The sequence below is a fragment of the Cucumis melo genome, chromosome 1 (genome assembly GCF_025177605.1).
Source record: "Cucumis melo cultivar AY chromosome 1, USDA_Cmelo_AY_1.0, whole genome shotgun sequence".
In the NCBI taxonomy this organism is placed as follows: Eukaryota; Viridiplantae; Streptophyta; class Magnoliopsida; order Cucurbitales; family Cucurbitaceae; genus Cucumis; species Cucumis melo.
The window spans coordinates 35,926,837-35,945,518 of record NC_066857.1 but is presented as its reverse complement, the minus strand read 5'-3'; the positions used below and the strand labels follow the sequence as shown (position 1 = coordinate 35,945,518).

Genomic DNA, 18,682 nt, shown 5'->3' with positions numbered 1-18,682 from the left:
CTTCTTGGAGGCATCACTATAGATCACAAAGTTTCCCGAACCATCGGGCACTGTCAGGACTGGTGCAGTCACTAGCTTCTGTTTGAGGTCCTGAAAGCTACTCTCGCATGCTGGGCTCCAGATAAAAGGGGTTCCCTTCCTGGTCAACTGGGTCAACGGGCTGGCTATACGTGAGAAGTCTTCCACGAACCTCCTGTAGTAACCTGCCAAGCCCAAAAAACTTCGAATTTCACTAACCGTGGACGGTCGAGGCCAGTTGGTCACCGCTTCAATCTTTGCGGGATCCACTGAAACTCCCTCACTGGAAACCACGTGGCCAAGGAACGTCACCTTCCTTAACCAGAATTCACACTTGGAGAACTTGGCATACAACTTGTTGGGTCGAAGAGTCTCCAAAACCTGGTGCAAGTGCTCCTCGTGCTCAGCCTCAGTTTTTGAGTAAATCAAGATGTCATCAATGAAGACTATGATGAACGAGTCTAGAAAGTCCTTAAACACCCTGTTCATCAAATCCATGAACACTGCAGGAGCGTTAGTCAAGCCGAAAGACATCACAACGAACTCGTAATGTCCGTACCTCGAACGAAAGGCCGTCTTGGGAATGTCACCGTCCCTAATCCTCAACTGGTGATAACCTGATCGCAGGTCGATCTTGGAAAAGACAGTGGCTCCCTGCAACTGATCGAACAGGTCATCAATCCTGGGAAAGGGGTAGCGGTTTTTAACTGTCACCTTGTTCAGCTCTCGGTAGTCAATACAAAGGCGCATCGACCCATCCTTCTTCTTCACGAACAATACTGGGGCTCCCCAAGGCGACACACTGGGCCGGATGAAGCCTTTGTCCAGCAACTCCTGTAACTGGACCTTCAACTCTTTTAGCTCGGCTGGAGCCATTCTGTAAGGGGCCCTCGAGATAGGGGCAGTGCCCGGCTCTAACTCGATGGCGAAGTCTACCTCTCTGGGAGGCAGAAGTCCTGGGAGTTCGTCTGGGAAAACGTCAGGGTACTCCCTTACCACTGGTTCGGAAGATAGGGAAACTTCTGGCTCTCTAATATCCACTACGCTTGCCAAGATGCCCCAAGTACCCTGGCTGAGTAGTTTACTAGCCTTCATGGCTGAGATGACCTTGGGTATACATACCATGCCTACCCCCCTGAATTTGAAACTAGCCCCGGAGGGAGGGTTAAAGACAACTTCCTTGCCAAAACAGTCTATATTTGCATGGTTGGCTGACAGCCAATCCATGCCTAGTATCACGTCAAAATCCTGCATGTCTAACACTAGCAAGGTCACGTCTAACATACGATTCGCTATCTCTAACCGACATGCCTTTCTTTGTTCTTTCGACAACAGGACCTCCCCAGATGGAGTAGAAACCGACAAAACACTACCCAAAGGTTCTACCTCCAAACCCACATGCTGAACGAAAACAGAGGATATAAACGAGTGGGATGACCCAGAGTCAAATAGCACAAAAGCATAATGCCCCAAAATTGGGAGCGTACCTGTCACCACTGTACCAGCTCGCTCGGCCTCCTGCCGGGTAGTGGCGAAAACTCTCCCCTGCTGGGACGTAGAAGGCTGGGGCGGTATCGTCTCAAAGGGTTTCCGAGGACACACATCAGCAGTGTGCCCCGGCTGTCTGCACCTGAAGCAGACTCCACTTCCAGCCAAGCAACGACCTCCGTGGACTCTCCCACAGGTAGTACAAGCGGGTAGCTCTCTCAGAGTCCTCCCGGCTGCTGCAAGCTCCCGTCGGTGTCTCTGAAAGACACCTCCTGACCTCAGAGTTCGCTGCGGTACTACGTCAGGCTGCGTCTCCACCTTTCTCTTCTGCCCCAAGGCTGACCCTCTGCCGGCAGCCTTAGACGAATCGGCTCTCTCAGGCAGGCTCAAATCCAGTGCTATACGTAGTGCATCAGCATGCGTGGCTGGCCGGAGAGCTCGGACAATGCCCTGAAGATCTAGCCTGAGTCCTCTAACGAATTTCTCCGTCCTGGCAGCCTCATCCCTTACCATATCGGGAGCAAAGCGGGACAGCATATCGAACTCGGCGTCGTACTGCTCCACCGTCATGTCGCCTTGCTCCAAGTTTAGGAACTCTTGCAGCTTGGCGTGCTTCACATTGGCAGAGAAGAACTTAGCATAGAAGTTCTCCTTGAACTGCTCCCAAGTTATCTTGCTGACGTCGCCCCCCAGCATTCTCTCAGCGGTCTCCCACCAGGCAGTACCCCTATCCTCCAAGAAGAAGACTGCACACTGCACCTTCTGGTCTTCTGGGCACTTCATGTACCGGAAGATAGTCTCTATGGATGTCAACCACATTTGGGCCTTTGTGGGGTTGTCCATGGATCCGTCAAAGGTCTTAGGATTATACTTCCTAAAGTCCCGTAAGTGTTTAGCCTCGGCGGACAGTTGAACTGGTACGGGTTGAGCTTCCTCAGGAGCTGGAAGAGCGACGGCCTGGGCCTGAACAGGGGCGGCCTGGTTCTGCTGGGCGGCGAGGAAAGGCGCCAAAGCAGCTTGCAGCATGTCCTGATAACGCTGCTCCATCGCGGAGAGATCCGCCTGGGTGACCGGTGCGTTAGGGTCGACCGCCGGTGCAGCAGGTTGCGCCTCCGGCTGGCCACGACCGGCTCCTTTGCCTCCCCTACCACCTCCTCGGCGTGCACCTCTACGTGGCGGCATTCTCCCTAAAATTCACCAACAAAACTTTTCACCACAAGAGCTTAACACCCTATCTCTAGGTCTAGACTATTCAGGCAAAATTGTAATCTTAACATTAGCAAGGCTTTAGACATACCTGGCGAGTGCCGAAGGACCGTATAGCCATAGGGTGAGGTAAAACCAAAACAAAACAATGACTTACATCGTAGGTCAGTCTACAGAACCTAAAACACTGTGCTCTGACACCAACTGTAACGACCCAACTCCTTATACTGAATCGAAGTCATTACTAAATATAGAACAAGTGGTTTAAGTCATAAAATTTATTAAAAACGCATAAGGTTTGGGAATTTTATTTATGAAAATTCAAACAAGGTAGTTATGCAAAAAGATGTAATGCGTTCTAAAGTCCTACTCGGGCCCTATCTACATAATAAGATGATAAGTACTGAAGAATACTCAAACTCAGGTACGAAAGTCTAAAATAAAGATAAGCGGAAGCAGTAGTCCCTATGGCCCGCCACGGTCACTTCGGGTCGCTCGCCAGCTTGTCTTTGCCCTTGCCTCGTCCTCTACCTGAAAACATGAAATGAAGAGAGTGAGTATAAAATACTCAGTAAGGGACCCACTACTAGTCCCACTAGGTGCCTGTTAACTTCCTGTCAGAGTCCTGTAACTGGTACCCAATCTCTGACACGTTCCCGAACACGTGCAACATGCGCTCCCGTAGGAACGTAACTCTGGTCTTCGGTGCCCCGGGGGACACCTAGGACAATCGGGATGCGAGGACCTCGTCGAGTCACTCGAGTCATATCTATATCCATGCTAGACTGGTGTCCCGTCAGACCACACAGTCCTCAATAGGTGGTGATCCCGAAGGACACCTATGCAGGTACGACTCTAACAGGTCAAGCTAACAGGTACCCTAATCGCAGTATACATACACATGGCATCGGCATATAACATAACAGATAAATCATCATTACACTCTCCATCTCGACATCCGTCTTACAGACATAACAGCTCTCGTCATCACACAACATGCTATAATATAACCATATCATCATTTGCATCATACTATCATTGTTTTCATGCATCGTACGGTCTAGCCCCCAACACGCACAATTGAAGTATACAAAATCTCATAATTCTATACATGGAGCTAGTAGTAGAATCTCTTATCTGGAGATTTACTTGATGAGTCCTAACCGCGAGGCAGTATGCTTTCCAAGCGACGAGGTCCTAACTGTTTAATATACCAAAATTCGTAATTAGGTCACCAACGACTAACGGTTCAAGACTCATTTGAAATGACTTACCCTAGAAAGAGGTTGCAGTGCTCGAGCCCCTACCGAAGAAATCCCGCGCTGCAGCAATTACTTGGTCCAAGACGTCCCTTAAGGAAAATAATTTAATTTAGTCCCAAATTAAATTAATTAGCGTTCGAAACATTGAGTCTTACAGGGTAATGCCACAATAATTAATTTAATTACCAAAATTTAGGTGGATGGAGCCAAATTAGTCTTCGCGGCTCGGCTGGAAAAGGACAGGGACCAGCTCGGCTTGGCGCAGGCGCGACTCGACTCGGCTCGGTACAGGAACTTTACGCGTGCGGCTCGGCTTGCGACAGAAGGGAGACGCGGCCCAGGTTGTGGTGCAGGCGGCGCGGCTTGCACGCGGGCGCGACTCGGCTACACAGAAGCGCGCGGCGCGGCTCACACGCGGACGCGGCTCACACGCGGCTCACACGTGGACGCACGCGGGCGCGGGTCGGGTTCTGAAAGATGGCGCGCGTCGGTTCGGGTCGCGGGGCGGGTTTTCGGTTGGATCCTTGCGCGCGAGGCGCTGACTTCCGGATTTCGGGTGGCGCGACGGCTGCTGGTGGTCGGCTACCCACGGCTTCGCTCGGCGACGGCTGCAAAGGAGCGTTTCGGCTGCGCTGCGTCGGATCGAAGCGGCGCGACTCGGCTGGCTGACGGGTTGGCTGCGGACGCGCGACTCGGCTTCGGGCGTGCGAGAGACGGCTGCAGACACGGCGCGGCGTAGCTCCTCCTAGGCGTACGACGGCTTGACTCGTCCGGCGCGGCTGGGAGGGTGGTTCGGCTTCTACTGCGGCTGGCTCCCGAGCGCTTGCGCTTGAACGCTGGCGGCGAAGGCGGCGGCTAGGGTTTCGGCGGCTAGGGTTTCAAGGAGAACTTAATTGCTTCTCTCTCTTTTTTTGTTTTTTCTTATGCACGGGTCCCAACGCAGCTTTATAAGAAAATAACTCTTTTCTTTTCCTTTAAAAAAAAACCCAAAACAACCACCTCCTCTCTCTCCCCAAATCTCACCAAAACAACCAACTTTAGTTTAATAAAGACTTCCCCAATTATTTCCAATAAATAAAAAAAATACTTATTATCTTAAACAAAATAAGGATTCCCAACCTTAATTACTCGAGAAATCAAAATGGTAAGGTTCTTCCAATAAATTTAAAATTCCCATGACCACATTTAAATATTAATGACAATGAACAAAAAAAATCGAATTTGTTGGGCGTTACACAGATGATTTAAAAATATATGGTTTTTCCTTATCAATAAAAAAACATAAAAATTATAGCTCCCTTAATTCTTTCCTCTTCATTTTTTTCTCATCTATATACAATTACTCACACGCTACAGTATTCTGTTATGTAATCTTGTTGAAACACAATGCATTCAAGAGATGTTAAATAACTTTTTTTGTTTTGGAAGACAAATCGTTCATGACACCTCGAGACCAAAGAAGAAACATAAAGTTATCTTATCGAAATAACCTGTGAATTTTTTTGGATTAAAATGAATTATTTCTATCGTTACCTTATTCTCTAATCATTCAAATTAATTATTTTCACACTTTCCCTGTTCATCTATAAAACCAAAACACTTATTTCAAATTAAGATTAATTTTTAGTTTAACAATTATAAGGTGGACCGAGATTAGATCGTCCACCTTCAAACAGATAATTGGTGCCTTAGAAATATTTTCAAATCAACGAAATAAAATTTGTTTGTGAGATTATTAACCTTTATTCACCAATTCAACCACAAACACACACACACATAATCTATAGTAAAGCAAAAATTTTTGCAAAACACACTTAATTCTCGTATAGCATTAAAAGAGAGAAAGGGCTCTTTTTTAACGACATGCAATGTAACGACCCAACTCTTTATACTAAGCTGAGGTCATTACTAAAAAGAAACAATGACAAGAGACACCTTTTTGAAATGAGGGAAGAATAAATTTTCATTAAAAACGGAATATTAAAACACTGAAACATAAACGCGGAAGCAAAACTGAGTCCTCATATGGCATGTCACGGATCCTTCTCTGTCGCTCGCCAGCTTTCCTCTACCTTTACCTTCGCCTGAAATGTTAAACATAGAAAGAGTGAGTATAAACATATACTCAGTAAGGGACCTACTACTAGTCCCGCTAGGTGTCTATTAACTTCCCATTAGAGTCCTGAAAATGGTACCCAATCTCTGGCACGTTCCCGAACACGTGCAACATGCGCTCCCGTAGGAACGAAAATCTGGTCTTCGGTGTCTCGAGGGAGCACCTAGGACATGCTGGTCTGTAGTGAACCCGGGGGTAACACTAAGACAATCGGGATGCGAGGACCCCGTCGAATCACTCGAATCATATCTATATCCATGCTAGACTGGCGTCCCGTCGAACCACACAGTTCTAAATAGGTGGTGATCCCGAAGGACACCCATGCAGGTACGACTCTAATAGACAAAGTTAACAGAACACCCTATCCATAGCATGTAGCATAACATAACATCATAACATGGCATGAGTATTAATCTTAACGTTCTTAATCATGTGATTAATATATCATGCATTAACAATCATCAACAGTCATCAACAACATACTACCGGTCATTAACATAACATCAGTCATCATCATCAATCATCAACATAATAATCTCAGTCATCATCATCAATCATCCATAAAATGACAGTCATTATCAGTAGCATCAAGTTATGCATTTTAGCTACCATCAATGCATAATCATAATTACATGCGGTCTCTTAAATTCAGTTCGAAAGTCTAGTAGGAGAATCTCTTACCTTGAGATTTTAGCCAAACAAGATACTCCCTAGTTGACAGTAAAAATTCTCCAATTAACTTGATCTTAATCATAAAAGGAAAACTTAGTATTTTAATCAATGAAATTAGCAATTGGCTAACACCAAAAAATTCTCCCAAATTAATTAACTTTCTAAAAATTGGGTTGAAACCAATTCAACCTTGATTGGAAAAAATCTAAGATTTAGATCTTAAAAAAGTTTAGCCAATTGAACCTTTACAGAAACCCCAAATAGATCCAAAATTAAATTAATAAAATATTAATTTAATTTCTTTGGCTTACCAAGGTTACTCAAATGAAGGTTGAAAAATCCTCTTATCCTTGATGAAAAATTCATCACTTTAAATCCTCAAGCTTCCAAAGAGACCATTCTTAACTTCAACTGAGGCGGCGACAGCAGAGGGTTATCTTAGAGAAGAAGATAAAGAACCTTTTTCTTTTTCCTTTATTTCCATCTTAAACATTTTAATGCTATTTATAGACCCAAATAATAACAATAATATTTATTATTATTATTTCCTTTTCCTTTTCCTTTTAGGATATATATATATATATATATAATACCAAATATACATATATCTTTATTCCCATTATCTTTCCTAAATAAATGCCTTAATCTTAGGCATTTATAACCATTAATAATAATAATAATACTTCTTTATTATTATTATTTTTCTCTCACCAAAATCTACAATAAATATATATTTATTTAAACCATTATTCTCTCTTATAAATATATATCTTTTTCGTCCAATCAAATCAACCATCTCTCTCCTCATGGATTATCTTCTTTTCCAAACAAATATAATTATATTCCATCATATAATTAATTCACTTTTCCAAATTAATAATTATATATATATATATATATATCCATATATATATACTCAATTAAATCCAATTCCACCAAAACCAACTTTTCCCTCCAAAATCTCAAATTAACTTAAATCCTCAATTCTTTTAATCAATCAAATTTTTTTTCCAATAAATCACTTATAACTTCCAACATGAATTATCTTAACCCAACCATAACAACTTCACTCCAGAATCAATATTTATCTTTCTGCAGAATAATTAATTATCTTCCACAATAATTAATTATTATTTACCTTTCTTCCAAAATAATTAATTATCTTCCACAATAATTAATTATTATTTATCTTTCTCCAAAAATAATTAATTATCTTCCACAATAATTAATTATTATTTATCTTTCTCCAAAAATAATTAATTATCTTCCACAATAATTAATTATTATTTATCTTTCTCCAAAAATAATTAATTATCTTCCACAATAATTAATTATTATTTATCTTTCTCCAAAAATAATTATCTTTTCCTTTAACATAATAATTATATATATATTTCCACATATACATATAATTATTAAATCTCCAACAAACTTTCCACCCCACAATTTAATTAAATAACATCCATAATTATTTAATTAAATTCAACATCAACAACACTAAAAGTCCACAACTTTACTTAATTCTCTTAACTTACCATCTAATCAAAATCTCAACAAACAACACATGCCAAAACCTCTAATTAATTAAATATTCATCCAACAAATATTTAATTAATTTCAATTCCCACATAAATCAAATAATTCTCATTAAATGGATTCAAAATAACGCCCAATAAATTATCTTAATTTTTGGGGCGTTACATGCAAAAACTTGAAACTTTATTTATATCAAAACAAAACATATGCTTAAATATGAAATAATAATCTTTTTAAACCAATGGTTTTAATTTTCACCACTTGATTTTTGTTTATTCATATATAGTATATCTTGGAAAGCCAATCCTTGTTCCCTTCTCCTCTCAGTATACTTCATCTTCTTTTCTTTAGCTTCAGTTCTTCTTACACGTTTGATCACACCCATTCACACAACTTTCTACTTTGTCCACATCTGTCAGGTTTAGAAAGAAAAAGAAACAATTAAAGAAAACATAATAGTCCATCGAAACTAGAGAAAGTTATTAAAGAAACGGACCAAATTTTAGTATGAATACTACTACTAATCTCTCGTTGATTGTGAGTTCGAGATACAAATTTTGTATATGAATACTACTTTAATTGAATGTTAGTCATGACAAGGATCATCTCTAATGACATTTCATGCTCAATAGCAAACATTGTCTTCCTCTATGAATTATTTTCATTACAACATGTTTGCCAGGAGTACTACTGCATAAAATTTAAAAGAAATATCAAAAAACACATTAACCTAAAACTCTTTTTTTTTTTTTTTTTTGGAACAAAAGAGAAGATGATGTGAATTAGCTGTAGGTGGACCAGAATATCACAACTAGAATGTGACATTCATAGATATGTATAATCAAAAGAGCCATGTGAAAGGAACAATATTATAGAAGCAGGAAGAAGAAAAGAACCAAACAAAAGGTTACTTATATGTAATAGCATTTAGATTGAGACGTCAAAAGTCCAAAAACTTAAACGATTAAAATATATATTAGCTTCATCCAAAAATGTACAAGAATAAAATAGGTAATACAAGAGTACTAGAAATTAGCTCACTCAGGTTTTCTGGGGTGGAAACATTGCTGCAAAGAGAAAAGACACAACCAAGTTTACAAAATTTATGAAGATCAACCGCATGGTTGGTATCCGTAGGGGAATCCTTAAATGTAGATGTGGATTCTGCACCAAGTATGCTAAGAATAATCAAAAAAATTACAACTGATTTCATTTTTTTCTTAATTTCAATTTTCTTGTGGTTCAAAATTATGTATCGTTGAGCACTTGGTTCTATAGAAAATAAGATTGAAAAACCCTCTATATATATATAGAAAAAAAAACTCTTGGTTTAAACCACGACCCTACAAATCGGATTGAGGAAGAAACGGTATTCATGACGATACTATCGGAAAACGAACGTATTACGATGACACGCTGCCACGCTTCCCTTCACCTCAAGTTTTTGGACAAATGTAATTTCCGCTTGTGGCTAAATGCACCTTACACGGTAAAACCCTACAAATGTGGACGATCCATTAGTAGTTTACCAATTTGCTATTTTGAAAATTTACTTCAACATGCCCTTAAATTATGTTTGACACTCCCAACGGATTTTTTAGTTCTAAATATAACAAATAGACACACACATATATATAGTGCTACATCAATGATAGACCTAGACCATATCAATTAATAAGATCATAGTATCATTTGTTACATTTATAATTATTTTTCTTCAAAATATTACAACACGCTTCAGTTATTAAACCTAGAAGTGATCTCTATTCCAATTGTTTATTTATTTATTTTTCAGGATCATAACATATTTCTTCACCTAATTAGCTGAGTTATCAATCGACATAAAGAATTTTATTAGTATAAAACATATAGGTCAACTGACATGTGATATGTGTTAGCGATCATGAGGCTTACGATTTGAATCACTATATCCGCATCATATTTCTCTCCAATTACTAATTTAATATTAAATCAATTAGTATAAAAATAGAAAGTTGATGTCACAATTAGTATAAAAAGATATTATATTCGGACAAGGACTCGTGAACTCAAATAGACTACATAGTTTGGAGTAAGTTGAGAATCACCCACATTGAAAAGATAAAGAAAGATGTCACAACTTTTGTTGAAGAAATCGACGACGAACTATAGAATTACCAAAAACATATGGAGAAATCGACACATTTGATATATGTAGTTTACGAACGAAGTGTTAGCTACATTTACGAGATAGAGAGAAAATCTATTATTAGAGAGAATGTTTTCTTAATACAAACGGTGCAAATGTTCTTTGTTGTTTGTAGCACCACATAACAAATTAAATTCAAGGCATTTCAACCATTTTTATTAGTTACAATTACCTTTCTTTCATTATTCAATTGATGTACGAAATGAAAAGTCAGTTCTTGTACTTATGATTTAATATTATGATTAAGTTAGAAATCAAGTACTTAAGCCTTTCAACGTTTGATTTTTGTAATACATTTTTCATTTTACTATAATTAATAATTTTCACTCTTTTATATGAAATATGTTGGGTCATAAACAACAAAACAAATATTTTAGTACTTTAATAATTTATTGTTTTTGCACTTCATTGTTCCATCCATTTTAATATTTTATTTTAGAAAGAGTATCTCATAGCTTTTTTAAAGAAAAAAATTTAAAAATTCAGAGTTAAAATAATTGGAACAAGGAATAAAGTTATTTAAAAAAAAAAAAAAACTAAGAATCAAAAGCCATGCATAATCCTTCGTGAGTATTATTACTATTATTATTATTATTATTATTTCCTTTTCTCTTTGGGTGAAGGACACCCTAAAACCTATAATTACTTGAAGGATATGTTTTTCTTTGAAATATGTGAAGATTTGAATGGATACAGATGATTTAAAAATATATGGTTTTTCCTTATCAATAAAAAAACATAAAAAATTATAGCTCCCTAATTCTTTCCTCTTCATTTTTTTCTCATTTATATACAATTACTCACACGCTACAGTATTCTATTAAGTAATCTTGTTGAAACACGTTGCATTCAAGAGATGCTAAATAACTTTTTTTGTTTTGAAAGACAAATCGTTCATGACCCATCGAGACCAAAGAAGAAACATAAAGTTATCTTATCGAAATAACCTGTGAATTTTTTTTGATTAAAATGAATTATTTCTATCGTTCCCTTATTCTCTAATCATTCAAATTAATTATTTTCACACTTTCCCGGTTAATCTATAATATCTCCTAAAAAAAATGAAATTAAAATAGTTCATTTTTTTTAACAATAAATGGAGGGGGAATTGAAACTCAACTTTTTAAATTGAAAATAGAAATAAAACAAACTTTAGAGGTATCATTTTGATTGTTATATAGCTGTGTAGGTTTCGAGAACTTTTTAGGATTATTTTTTAAGAGAAATTAGTGAGCTAGGAGTAATGAGAGGGTGTTATGGGGTGTCCACCTGGTGAAAATGCTCGATGCATCCAACTGACCCATCCTATCTTTTAAAACCAAAACACTTATTTCAAATTAAGATTAATTTTTAGTTTAACAATTATAAGGTGGACCGAGATTAGATCGTCAACCTTCAAACGGATAATTGGTGCCTTAGAAATATTTTCAAATCAACGAAATAAAATTTGTTTGTGAGATTATTAACCTTTATTCACCAATTCAACCACAAACACAAACACACACACAATCTATAGTAAAGAAAAAATTCTGGCAAAACACACTTAATTCTCGTATAGCATTAAAAGAGAGAAAGGGCTCTTTTTTACCCATTGCTCATAATTAACGACATGCAAAAACTTGAAACTTTATTTATATCAAAACAAAACATATGCTTAAATATGAAATAATAATCTTTTTAAACCAACGGTTTTAATTTTCAACACTTGATTTTTGTTTATTCATATATAGTATATCTTGGAAAGCCAATCCCTGTTCCCTTCTCCTCTCAGTATACTTCATCTTCTTTTCTTTAGCATCAGTTCTTCTTACACGTTTGATCACACCCATTCACACAACTTTCTACTTTGTCCACATCTGTCAGGTTTAGAAAGGAAAAGAAACAATTAAAGAAAACATAATAGTCCATCGAAACTAGAGAAAGTTATTAAAGAAACGGACCAAATTTTAGTATGAATACTACTACTAATCTCTCGTTGATTGTGAGTTCGAGATACAAATTTTGTATATGAATACTACTTTAATTGAATGTTAGTCATGACAAGGATCATCTCTAATGACATTTCATGCTCAATAGCAAACATTGTCTTCCTCTATGAATTATTTTCATTACAACATGTTTGCCAGGAGTACTACTGCATAAAATTTAAAAGAAATATCAAAAAACACATTAACCTAAAACTCTTTTTTTTTTTTTTTGGAACAAAAGAGAAGATGATGTGAATTAGCTGTAGGTGGACCAGAATATCACAACTAGAATGTGACATTCATAGATATGTATAATCAAAAGAGCCATGTGAAAGGAACAATATTATAGAAGCCGGAAGAAGAAAAGAACCAAACAAGAGGTTACTTATATGTAATAGCATTTAGATTGAGACGTCAAAAGTCCAAAAACTTAAACGATTAAAATATATATTAGCTTCATCCAAAAATGTACAAGAATAAAATAGGTAATACAAGAGTACTAGAAATTAGCTCACTCAGGTTTTCTGGGGTGGAAACATTGCTGCAAAGAGAAAAGACACAACCAAGTTTACAAAATTTATGAAGATCAACCGCATGGTTGGTATCCGTAGGGGAATCCTTAAATGTAGATGTGGATTCTGCACCAAGTATGCTAAGAATAATCAAAAAAATTACAACTGATTTCATTTTTTTCTTAATTTCAATTTTCTTGTGGTTCAAAATTATGTATCGTTGAGCACTTGGTTCTATAGAAAATAAGATTGAAAAACCCTCTATATATATATAGAAAAAAAAACTCTTGGTTTAAACCACGAGCCTACAAATCGGATTGAGGAAGAAACGGTATTAATGACGATACTATCGGAAAACGAACGTATTACGATGACACGCTGCCACGCTTCCCTTCACCTCAAGTTATTGGACAAATGTAATTTCCGCTTGTGGCTAAATGCACCTTACACGTTAAAACCCTACAAATGTGGACGATCCATTTGTAGTTTACCAATTTGCTATTTTGAAAATTTACTTCAACATGCCCTTAAATTATGTTTGACACTCCCAACGGATTTTTTAGTTCTAAATATAACAAATAGACACACACATATATATAGTGCTACATTAATGATAGACCTAGACCATATCAATTAATAAGATCATAGTATCATTTGTTACATTTAAAATTATTTTTCTTCAAAATATTACAACACGCTTCAGTTATTAAACCTAGAAGTGATCTCTATTCCAATTGTTTATTTATTTATTTTTCAGGATCATAACATATTTCTTCACCTAATTAGCTGAGTTATCAATCGACATAAAGAATTTTATTAGTATAAAACATATAGGTCAACTGACATGTGATATGTGTTAGCGATCATGAGGCTTACGATTTGAATCACTATATCCGCATCATATTTCTCTCCAATTACTAATTTAATATTAAATCAATTAGTATAAAAATAGAAAGTTGATGTCACAATTAGTATAAAAAGATATTATATTCGGACAAGGACTCGTGAACTCAAATAGACTACATAGTTTGGAGTAAGTTGAGAATCACCCACATTGAAAAGATAAAGAGAGATGTCACAACTTTTTTGAAGAAATGACGACGAACTATAGAATTACAAAAAACGTATGGAGAAATCGACACATTTGATATACGTAGTTTACGAACGAAGTGTTAGCTACATTTACGAGATAGAGAGAAAATCTATTATTAGAGAGAATGTTTTCTTAATACAAACGGTGCAAATGTTCTTTGTTGTTTGTAGCACCACATAACAAATTAAATTCAAGGCATTTCAACCATTTTTATTTGTTACAATTACCTTTCTTTCATTATTCAATTGATGTACGAAATGAAAAGTCAGTTCTTGTACTTATGATCTAATATTATGATTAAGTTAGAAATCAAGTACTTAAGCCTTTCAACGTTTGATTTTTGTAATACATTTTTCATTTTACTATAATTAATAATATTCACTCTTTTATATGAAATATGTTGGGTCATAAACAATAAAACAAATATTTTAGTTCTTTAATAATTTATTGTTTTTCACGTCATTTTTCCATCCATTTTAATATTTCATTTTAGAAAGAATATCTCATAGCTTTTTTAAAGAAAAGAATTTAAAAATTCAGAGTTAAAATAATTGGAACAAGGAATAAAGTTATTTTAAAAAAAAAAAAACTAGGAATCAAAAGCCATGCATAATCCTTCGTGAGTATTATTATTATTATTATTAATTTCTTTTTCTCTTAGGGTGAAGGACACCCTAAAACCTATAATTACTTGAAGGATATGTTTTTCTTTGAAATATGTGAAGATTTGAATGGATACAGATGATTTAAAAATATATGGTTTTTCCTTATCAATAAAAAAAAATAAAAATTATAGCTCCCTTAATTCTTTCCTCTTCATTTTTTTCTCATTTATATACAATTACTCACACGCTACAGTATTCTGTTATGTAATCTTGTTGAAACACAATGCATTCAAGAGATGTTAAATAACTTTTTTTTTGTTTTGGAAGACAAATCGTTCATGACACCTCGAGACCAAAGAAGAAACATAAAGTTATCTTATCGAAATAACCTGTGAATTTTTTTGGATTAAAATGAATTATTTCTATCCTTACCTTATTCTCTAATCATTCAAATTAATTATTTTCACACTTTCCCTGTTCATCTATAATATTTTCTTCAAAAAAAATGAAATTAAAATAGTTCATTCTTTTTTAACAATAAATGGAGGGGGAACTGAAACTCAACTTTTTAAATTGAAAATAGAAATAAAACAAACTTTAGAGGTATCATTTTGATTGTTATATAGCTGTGTAGGTTTCGAGAACTTTTTAGGATTATTTTTTAAGGGAAATTAGTGAGCTAGGAGTAATGAGAGGGTGTTATGGGGTGTCCAACCTAGTGAAAATGCTCGATGCATCCAACTGACCCATCCTATCTTTTAAAACCAAAATACTTATTTCAAATTAAGATTAATTTTTAGTTTAACAATTATAACGTGGACGAAGATTAGATCGTCCACCTTCAAACAGATAATTGGTGCCTTAGAAATATTTTCAAATCAACGAAATAAAATTTGTTTGTGAGATTATTAACCTTTATTCACCAATTCAACCACAAACGCGCACACACACACACACAATCTATAGTAAAGCAAAAATTTTGGCAAAACACACTAAATTCTCGTATAGCATTAAAAGAGAGAGAGGGCTCTTTTTTAACGATATGCAAAAACTTGAAACTTTATTTATATTAAAACAAAACATATGCTTAAATATGAAATAATAATCTTTTTAAACCAATGGTTTTAATTTTCACCACTTGATTTTTGTTTATTCATATATAGTATATCTTGGAAAGCCAATCCTTGTTCCCTTCTCCTCTCAGTATACTTCATCTTCTTTTCTTTAGCATGAGTTCTTCTTACACGTTTGATCACACCCATTCACACAACTTTCTACTTTGTCCACATCTGTCAGGTTTAGAAAGAAAAAGAAACAATTAAAGAAAACATAATAGTCCATCGAAACTAGGGAAATTTATTAAAGAAACGGACCAAATTTTAGTATGAATACTACTACTAATCTCTCGTTGATTGTGAGTTCGAGATACAAATTTTGTATATGAATACTACTCTAATTGAATGTTAGTCATGACAAGGATCATCTCTAATGACATTTCATGCTCAATAGCAAACATTGTCTTCCTCTATGAATTATTTTCATTACAACATGTTTGCCAGGAGTACTACTGCATAAAATTTAAAAGAAATATCAAAAAACACATTAACGTAAAACTCTTTTTTTTTTTGTGGAACAAAAGAGAAGATGATGTGAATTAGCTGTAGGTGGACCAGAATATCACAACTAGAATGTGACATTCATAGATATGTATAATCAAAAGAGCCATGTGAAAGGAACAATATTATAGAAGCCGGAAGAAGAAAAGAACCAAACAAGAGGTTACTTATATGTAATAGCATTTAGATTGAGGCGTCAAAAGTCCAAAAACTTAAACGATTAAAATATATATTAGCTTCATCCAAAAATGTACAAGAATAAAATAGGTAATACAAGAGTACTAGAAATTAGCTCACTTAGGTTTTCTGGGGTGGAAACATTGCTGCAAAGAGAAAAGACACAACCAAGTTTACAAAATTTATGAAGATCAACCGCATGGTTGGTATCCGTAGGGGAATCCTTAAATGTAGATGTGGATTCTGCACCAAGTATGCTAAGAATAATCAAAAAAATTACAACTGATTTCATTTTTTTCTTAATTTCAATTTTCTTGTTGTTCAAAATTATGTATCGTTGAGCACTTGGTTCTATAGAAAATAAGATTGAAAAACCCTCTATATATATATAGAAAAAAAAACTCTTGGTTTAAACCACGAGCCTACAAATCGGATTGAGGAAGAAACGGTATTAATGACGATACTATCGGAAAACGAATGTAACGCCCCGAAAATTCGAGGTAAAATTTTCTCGTTTTATGTAAATTTTTTTCGGAAATCTAAAATGTTGGTGTAAATTGATATAATAATAATATAATATTTATTATATTATTATTATTATTATTATTTATTTTATTTATTATAATATTAATATTATAATTATTATTATTATTTAATATTATAGTAATATTATTATTTTAAAACAATAACAATATTATTATCTAATGTTAAATTTATTTTTATTATTTAATATTAATATTACTATATATTATTATTGTTACCTTATATTATTATTATTATTTTATATTTATTAAAAGTATATATATATATATATATATATATATATATATATATATATATATAATAATTTTTTTTTTAAAAAAACCCTAAGAGGGCGCGCGCGACACAGACCCCTCCCCTTCATTTCCGTTTTCTTCTCCACCGCCTTCACGAAGCGCCGCCGCCATCTCTTCCTCTTCATTCTCTTCTCCTTCCGACCGTTTCCGCCACCATCTCTCTTCCTCTCCGTCTCCGTCCGTGTGGTAGTCGTCCGCCTTCGTCTCCGTCGTCGGAATCTCACCGCCGCGGCTTCCTACCATTTCGGGTCTCCTCTCGGGTTCAAACAACCGAACGTCGCCGTGCGTCCTTCGTCCGACCATATCCGCCGTCGCCCTCCGCCGCGTGGAAGTAGGGCCAGTCGTCGGACAAGCTGCGGATCATCCCGGTCGTCGAACGCCGAAATCCGTCGCTCGTGGTTGCTCCGGTTTCAATCGAACCCGACCCGAATCGCGAATCCAAGCCGACCCGAACCGGAGACCGAGCTAAGCTGCGCCACGAGCCACGCCACAAGCCGCGCCACGAGTTGAGCCACGAGCCGAATTAAGCCGAAGACCAAGCCGAGCCGAGTTGAGTTGAGTCGAGCCGCGAGCCGAGTTGAGCCGAGCCGAGGCCAAGCCGAACCGAGCCGAGAGTGAGTCGAGCCGAGGCCAGGCCGAGCCGAGCCGAGGGTGAGCCGAGCCGAGCCGAGCCGAGGGTGATCCGAGCCGAGCCGAGCTCCCTGTTCACCGAGCCACCTAAGCGTTCCTTCCTCCACTCCGGGTCACGGTGAGTTTTCGGTAAGGATTGTTTTCGATGAATTCCCTAATGTTGCTACATCCGATTCGAGTTTGAATATTGGAATAAGATATGGCCCTACTTTTCTCCCTTGAAGGTAGTAAGGAGTTGACGCTTAAGTTCTCGGGTCCCGCGGCAGGCTTGTTTGGAGATAGCTTTCCTTTCCTTGGGTAAGTCAACGGGTGTCGTTTCGGACCTTTTAAAACGACTTCTACTAGAGTCATCAACTAAAACCTTTGTGTTTTCGTTTAGGTTGATCCGTTGAGCGTGGATTCGATCGAGGGGCATAACCGAGTTTCAGGTAAGGGTTTTCCTACTACTGGACCTCGGATCGAGGCTGAAAACGTGGAAATCCACAGGGGATTACACGTTAGTGACTGTACTGAATAAATGTATGTGTGTTGACTGTTAAGCACTGTTATTATATTTTGTCTGATGTAAAGGTACTGTGACTGCTAATTGTAGATTGGGATTTTATGCGATGGACCTTGAAGTCACGGTTCAGTATGTAGTAATCATTGTCTGGATGTTGATCATGGAGTTTGGACGGGGAAGGACAGTGAGTCCGGTTTTGGTTGGTTAGTTGATTGGGTCTAGGGTCTTCCCTAATGGTGTGCGAATTGGTGATGCGTT

The 18,682-nt window shown here is 36.7% G+C and overlaps 1 long non-coding RNA gene across 1 annotated transcript; it reads right to left on the bottom strand.

Annotated features, from left to right (window-relative positions):
* Window positions 1–12,087: 12,087 nt before the first annotated feature.
* Window positions 12,088–16,807, bottom strand: LOC127151405 (uncharacterized). Its single transcript, XR_007824340.1, has 2 exons — window positions 16,577–16,807; window positions 12,088–12,342 (listed from the first exon to the last, which is right to left on the bottom strand). It is a non-coding gene; the product is annotated as an uncharacterized LOC127151405 (long non-coding RNA).
* Window positions 16,808–18,682: the final 1,875 nt, after the last annotated feature.